The sequence below is a fragment of the Podarcis bocagei genome, assembly GCF_964188305.1.
Source record: "Podarcis bocagei genome assembly, chromosome: Z".
NCBI lineage: Eukaryota > Metazoa > Chordata > Lepidosauria > Squamata > Lacertidae > Podarcis > Podarcis bocagei.
The window spans coordinates 4,508,666-4,515,270 of NC_138140.1; positions in this window are offsets into that span (position 1 = coordinate 4,508,666).

Genomic DNA, 6,605 nt, shown 5'->3' on the forward strand with positions numbered 1-6,605 from the left:
TCCCCAATGCCCCATACATCACTTCTCCAATTCCAGTACAGTCATACCTCGGGTTACAGATGCTTCGGATTGTGCACCGCTCCGAACCTGGAAGTACTGGAACAGGTTACTTCTGGGTTTTGGTGCTTGCACATGCGCAGAAGTGCCAAACTGCGATCTGTGCAGATGCGCGGTTCGCAAACACTGCAGGTTGCGAACGTTCTTCCTGCACAGATCATGTTCGCAACCCAAGCATCCACTGTATCAACAAATGTGGCCAGCTACAAATCCACTTAACAGTTACCTCATGCAACCCACATTTTACCAGTTTTCTCACAAGAATATCATATGCCACATCCACAGTATTGCCCTGACCCACCAAGTTTGGAACTCCGTAAAAAAAAGAGAAATTATTCATCTGGCATGACTTATTTTTGAGAAACCCATGATGGGTCTTAGTAATCACAGCATCCTTTTCTAAGTGCTCACAGGTTTTAGGACCTTTTCTGGTATCTGTCAAACCAGTCAGTAGTTACCTGGGTCTTCTCTCCCCCCCTCCCTTTTTTTGAAGATGTGGACATTTGCAAAACTACAATAACATAGGGGGAGTGTTTGGGTAGTGGCACCCACAAGCCGAAGAACGTGAGAACTCGGGCCAAAGTCCAACATCCTGTTCTCACAGTGGCCAACCAGATGCCCGAAGCAGGACCTGGGTGCAACAGCTCTAGGAAACAGTAAACTAGAAGCTTTGTCCCGCTGCACTCATAGACCAGCTGCATTGCTGCACGCGCGCGCGCGCACACACACACACACACACACACACACACCGGGCGCTTTCCTGTCTAGCCATGACACCAACCAATTAGCCCCCAAATAGCAAGTCTCCAAGGTTGAGCACCAAAGTTATTGCAGGGCTGGAGCACCATCTGCTGTTCAACCCAGCATTTTGCTGATTTCCAAAAGAGCCTCTGCTGTTAAACTGGCTGCAGCAAAGTGACAGACAGCTTAAAAGTTGAGACCGCTTCCAGGTCTGAAGTGAAAGCATATAGAATGGACAGGTCCTTACCCACAAGGAGCTTATAACCTAAAACATTTAGGGAGTGATAAAGTCTTTTATGTTCTATACGAGCCACATTTCATTTTGGGCAGCCTTCTAAAGACCACTATCCATGGTGGGCAGGACCAGAGGTAAAAATGGGAAGAAACATAAATTTTACCTTTGCACAGTAGGCTAGTTCCTACCTGCTCTCACATACAGCTCTCATCAGGGAAGCTTTTAATGTTTGATGTACCATAGTATTTTAATATTCTTTTGGAAGCCGCCCAGAGTGGCTGGGGAAACCCAGCCAGATGGGCGGGGTATAAATAATAAATTATTATTATTATTATTATCATCATCTGGATGAACAAGAGGCATATTCTAGCCAGGCAAATGCCACCAGGGTGTGAGGTGGTCCAGTGAGCAGATAGGTGAACATTTGGAGGGCCAGTCAGAAAGGCCTGGAGGGCCACATTTGGTCCCATGAGGCACTGTTCTAATTTCTGGACCAGCCTTCACCAACTCAGTTCTCTCCAGATGACTACAGCCCTAGCCCACACATTATAGCCCAAACAGCTGGAGGGTGCCAGGTTGGTAAAGGCTAGTCTGGGTGGCAAGAGGTGAACTTTGGGGTAACTAAACATGGCTGGAGGAGACTCTTGAGAGTCCCATGGACTGCAAGAAGATCAAACTGATCCATTCTTAAGGAAATCAGCCCTGAGTGCTCACTGGAAGGACAGATCCTGAAGCTGAGGCTCCAATACTTTGGCCACCTCATGAGAAGAGAAGACTCCCTGGAAAAGACCCTGATGTTGGGAAAGATGGAGGGCGCAAGGAGAAGGGGACGACAGAGGATGAGATGGTTGGACAGTGTTCTCGAAGCTACTAAAATGAGTTTGACCAAACTGTGGGAGGCAGTGGAAGACAGGAGTGCCTGGCGTGCTCTGGTCCATGGGGTCACGAAGAGTCGGACACGACTAAACGACTAAACAACAACAAAAACAAACATGGCCAGTGGCTACCACAAATGACAGCTAAACTTGGTTCCCATTCAAAAGTGGCTGCACCACCTACCTTAAAAAGGTAAAGGGACCCCTGACCATTAGGTCCAGTCATGGCCGGCTCTGGGGTTGCAGCGCTCATCTCGCTTTACTGGCTGAGGGAGCTGGCGTTTGTCCGCAAACAGCTTCCAGGTCATGTGGCCAGCATGACTAAGCCGCTTCTGGAGAACCAGAGCAGCGCATGGAAACACCGTTTACCTTCCTGCCAGAGTGGTACCTATTTATCTACTTGCACTTTGACGTGCTTTTGAACTGCTAGGTGGGCAGGAGCTGGGACTGAACAATGGGAGCTCACCCCGTCATGGGGATTCGAACTGCTGACCTTCTGATTGGCAAGTCCTAGGCTCTGTGGTTTAACCCACAGCGCCACCCGCGTCCCCACTACCTACCTTACCAGAGGGCATAATCTGAACCAATGGGATCCAAGAAGAAAGGGCCTTCTGACTTACCATTAGGAAGAAATTCTGTTTACCACCCCTGCCAAAAACAGAGGCCAAGGAGAAATTGTGAGAGCAAAAACTGTGGTCTCATACTGCCTGCCTCAAAAAAATCAACAATGCCACAATCCCAGAGTTCTGAGTGTCCTTCAGTCTTGAGTTCCTCTATGTTGTTAGACTACAATCCCCATCTTGCCCAACTAGTTTAGTCAATGGTCAGGGATGATGGCAATTGTAGTTCTACGACATTGGCTGGCCCAAGGTTGGAGCACTGTCCTAGTGGGCTTTTTTGTTACTCAAACAGCATATGCACACATTGTACAGGAGAGGGAGCCCTTTACATAGACTTGTTCAGCTGTACTGATCCATTAGTCTGCCTCTGAATATACTGGAGGAGTGAGTGAGACAAGCAACAGAAAAGGGTTATGAGCCTCAAACCCAGCTTCTTGATGCCAATGTGGGAAGGAGGATAGTGGACTAAATGAATTTCCACTTGATCTAGTCTCTTTGCTCTTATAGTTAAAGAACCCCCTCCCCACAGTTTTAGATAAAATATTGTTTAATCCTGATTTGTTGATCCCCCCCTAACTTGTGATTATGCCTCTTTGCTTCAAGAACCCAAGCAAGCCCCGATTTCCTGAAGCAGCAATATTTTGCATACTACACAACTGTCAGAAACACAAAGCGTTTTCTCTCCACTCTTCAATCAATAAAAGGCTTCCAGTGTGACTTACGAAGCTAAGACATATCATTATCCATAATAAAACCATAAATGTTTAAAGGTCAACTCTCCCTTTTCCACTCACCATTGTATAAAGTCAAGTAGAAACCTGAACATGGTTTCATGTTCATGTCGAGCCCTGTTCTGATTATACTTCCATGGTCTAGAAAGTGCATCAAAGGGAATGAGAAAATAGCAGTTATTTAGGACCCAGGGATTCCTAACTCCTGGTCATGAAATAAGTAGTCCACCACAGCTCTAACTTAACTTGTTCACTACTTTTGCCTCTTGCCCCTCTCACCATTTGCATGTGGCCTTTGAAGAAGAAGAAGAGTTTAGATTTGATATCCCACTTTATCACTACCCTAAGGAGTCTCAAAGCAGCCAACATTCTCCTTTCCCTTCCTCCCCCACAACAAACACTCTGTGAGGTGAGTGGGGCTGAGAGACTTCAGAGAAGTGTGACTAGCCCAGGGTTACCCAGCAGCTGCTTGTGGAAGAGCAGGGAAGCGAACCTGGTTCACCAGATTACAAGTCCACTGCTCTTAACCACTACACCACACTAGCTTCTGAGAAGTTACTCAGAAGAAAATGTAGCCCTCAGGCTGAGAAAGGTTCCCCTACATGTGGACAACTTAAGCAATGGACCATAGCTGAGTAGTAGAGCACATACTTTGCTTCCAGAAGGTCCCGTTCAATCCCGGACATCTCCAGGTAGAAAGAATACGTGGTAGCAGGTGATGGGAGAAACCTATTTCTGTCTGAGATCTTGAGCAGCTGTCAGTCACAGTAACTGGGCTTGCTGGGCAAATATTTGGTTAGATGGTTGGGCAGATTCTGATGGTCCTTAACTGAAGTAGAAAGGTTGTGGCCTCCCAAATAATAGTGGAGCTCCTAGCTTGAATTTCATGGTTATTTTACCAGAGGAAAGCTTCCAGTATAAATACAGAGGCAATTATGAAAATAACATTCAAAGGTGCATTATAGGAGGGGAAAAAGGCTTGCAAAGATGTGTATATTTGTCAAGACTTCATACAAAAACTCGCACTAAAATGCTGATGAATTTTTACAATGACCCCCCCCCCATGAAATGTTACATGCATGTCAATAACTAAATTTAAGTTTGGAAGAAATGAAAACTGAGAGAACCAGTCCCCACCCCCAAAATAAAGATTTGTCCTGGACTGTTTTTCTTAGCCCACTGTTAGTCCTGTTTAGTATACCTTTTCCATTCCTTTGTTTTGTTATTACTTTTAGACTTTAATGTCTTTTTAAATTGTGCCATTTTTATAAGGAGCACCCTGAGAGCACAAAGTTGCCTGTGTAAATAGCATCATTACAGAAGATTGCCGTGATTCTCTGCCAATTCTTGAGCGTTAGAGATTAGCCAGGGTTTTCTTTTCCAAGCCTGTTAAATTCAATCAGTTAAAAATCTGGGCAGGAAGCCAAGTGATGGGGCATTCTTTCTGTTTTTGCACTGCAGTGAAGGTGATTATTTGGCCTGTTTCTGTTACACGTCAATAGTCAAATGGGATTTTCTCTCTAGAGCACCCTTCTGTCCAAGTACATAGAAGGTCGCAGCTTCAATCCTTTTCATCTCTAGATAGGGATGGGGATGTGCCCTGTCTGAAACCCTGAAGAAGCGCTGCCAGTCAGGATGGACAATATTGACCAAGTTAGACCAAGGATCTGACTCAGTGCAAGGCAGCTTCCAAGGATCCTAAGATCTCAAAATCTGGTTGAAACCGGATTAGCATCAAGCACCAGTTTGTTCTGTTTCGTGCTGACACCCCTCCACTGGCAAGCACTCTGTAAGATGCTGCCTTGCAGGGTTGGTAAACATGTATAGCCTGTTACTCAGAAGCACAACCCTGGCCTCTATGCGCTTGTCAGACTCCACTGAGGTCTTTCTGTTGCCCTCTCGAGTCTCTTGGTGGGACTATCGTGCTTTGGCCAAAATTTCAGTGCCTACTGCCTCAGTTTGATATACACTGAAGCTCTTTCATAAGAAGTTCACCTGAGGGAAATCTATGCTCTTCAGAGCCAAATATTTGCACACAAGCTCCTCCATACTCCGCAAGGCTTGTAACCCATGAAACAGGCCATCTTCTGTGATTCTGGTAAGCACAGATTTACGATGAGTTTGGCGGCTGCCTGAAAATGTGGATCCCAAGGTTTTTGTTTTCAAAATAAGAATCAAGTTCCTAGTCCTTGGCATTGCGGCACTGCATCTGGCACCATGAAGCCAGCAGCTGTAAACTGCTACTCAACCATCTAGGGGCACAGGTGGCACTGTGGTCTAAACCATTGAACCTCTTGGGTTTGCCGATCAGAAGGTTGGCAGTTCGAATCCACGTGACGGAGTGAGCTCCCATTGCTCTGTCCCAGCTTCGGCCAACCTAGCAGTTCAAAAGCATGCCAGTGGAAGTAGATAAATAGGTACTGCTCCAGCAGGAAGGTAAACGGCATTTCTTTGTGCACTAGCTTGATTCATGGTGTCCCGTTGCACTAGAAGCGGTTTAGTCCTGCTGGCCACATGACCCGGAAAGCTGTCTGTGGACAAACGCCGGCTCCCCCGGCCTGAAAGCAAGATGAGCGCCACACATCGTCGCCTTTGACCGGATGTAACCATCCAGGGGTCCTTTACCTTTACCTGTACTCTACCACCACTTGAAATTCAAATGAGCAAAATATGGCCAGCTGTTGTACAAATACATTCATCTTTCCCATTTACATCTGGGGGTGCCCCCTGTCTGTCAGCTTCCTGACAGACAGGGGCGTCAGGGGTGTTGCCCCTTGTAAAACTCAGCAGGGAGGAGGACGAGAAGGGTAACGACACAAAACTAGGATTAGTTGGATACGTCTGTCACTTGCTCTGGCTCCACCTAGGGCTGATCTCCCTGCCTCCTGGCTTACCAGTCCCCATGGGGACTAGCTAGCACTGTGTGAAAGAGAAAAAGTTATAGGCAGCTGCTGCAAACCCTGTTCATGCATTCCTTGTGTGTAAGGCATCTCTCTGTTGATGGTGGAGCAGTCACACGTTTTGCGCCAGCTGAGGCTAATGGGTGTCTCAAACATCTGGAGGGCACCAGGTTGGTGAAGGCTGCTTAGGGACATAGGACTTGCCCTCTGGATTAAGGAACAAAAGCTGCTTAGTCCCAACATGCTTTGCAAAAACCCCAGCAACCATTGGGGGTGAGGTGGTCAGCCAGGATTTGGCTAGTGGTTTACCACTAGATGAAAGCCTGACCTTTTGATAAGTGATTATTATGGGAAGATTTGCTCTGGGTTTCCCCACCCCCACCTTTCATCTAGTTTTTGTTTATAATCCCCAAATTATTCCTTCAGGGACCCAGCAGCATCTTCAG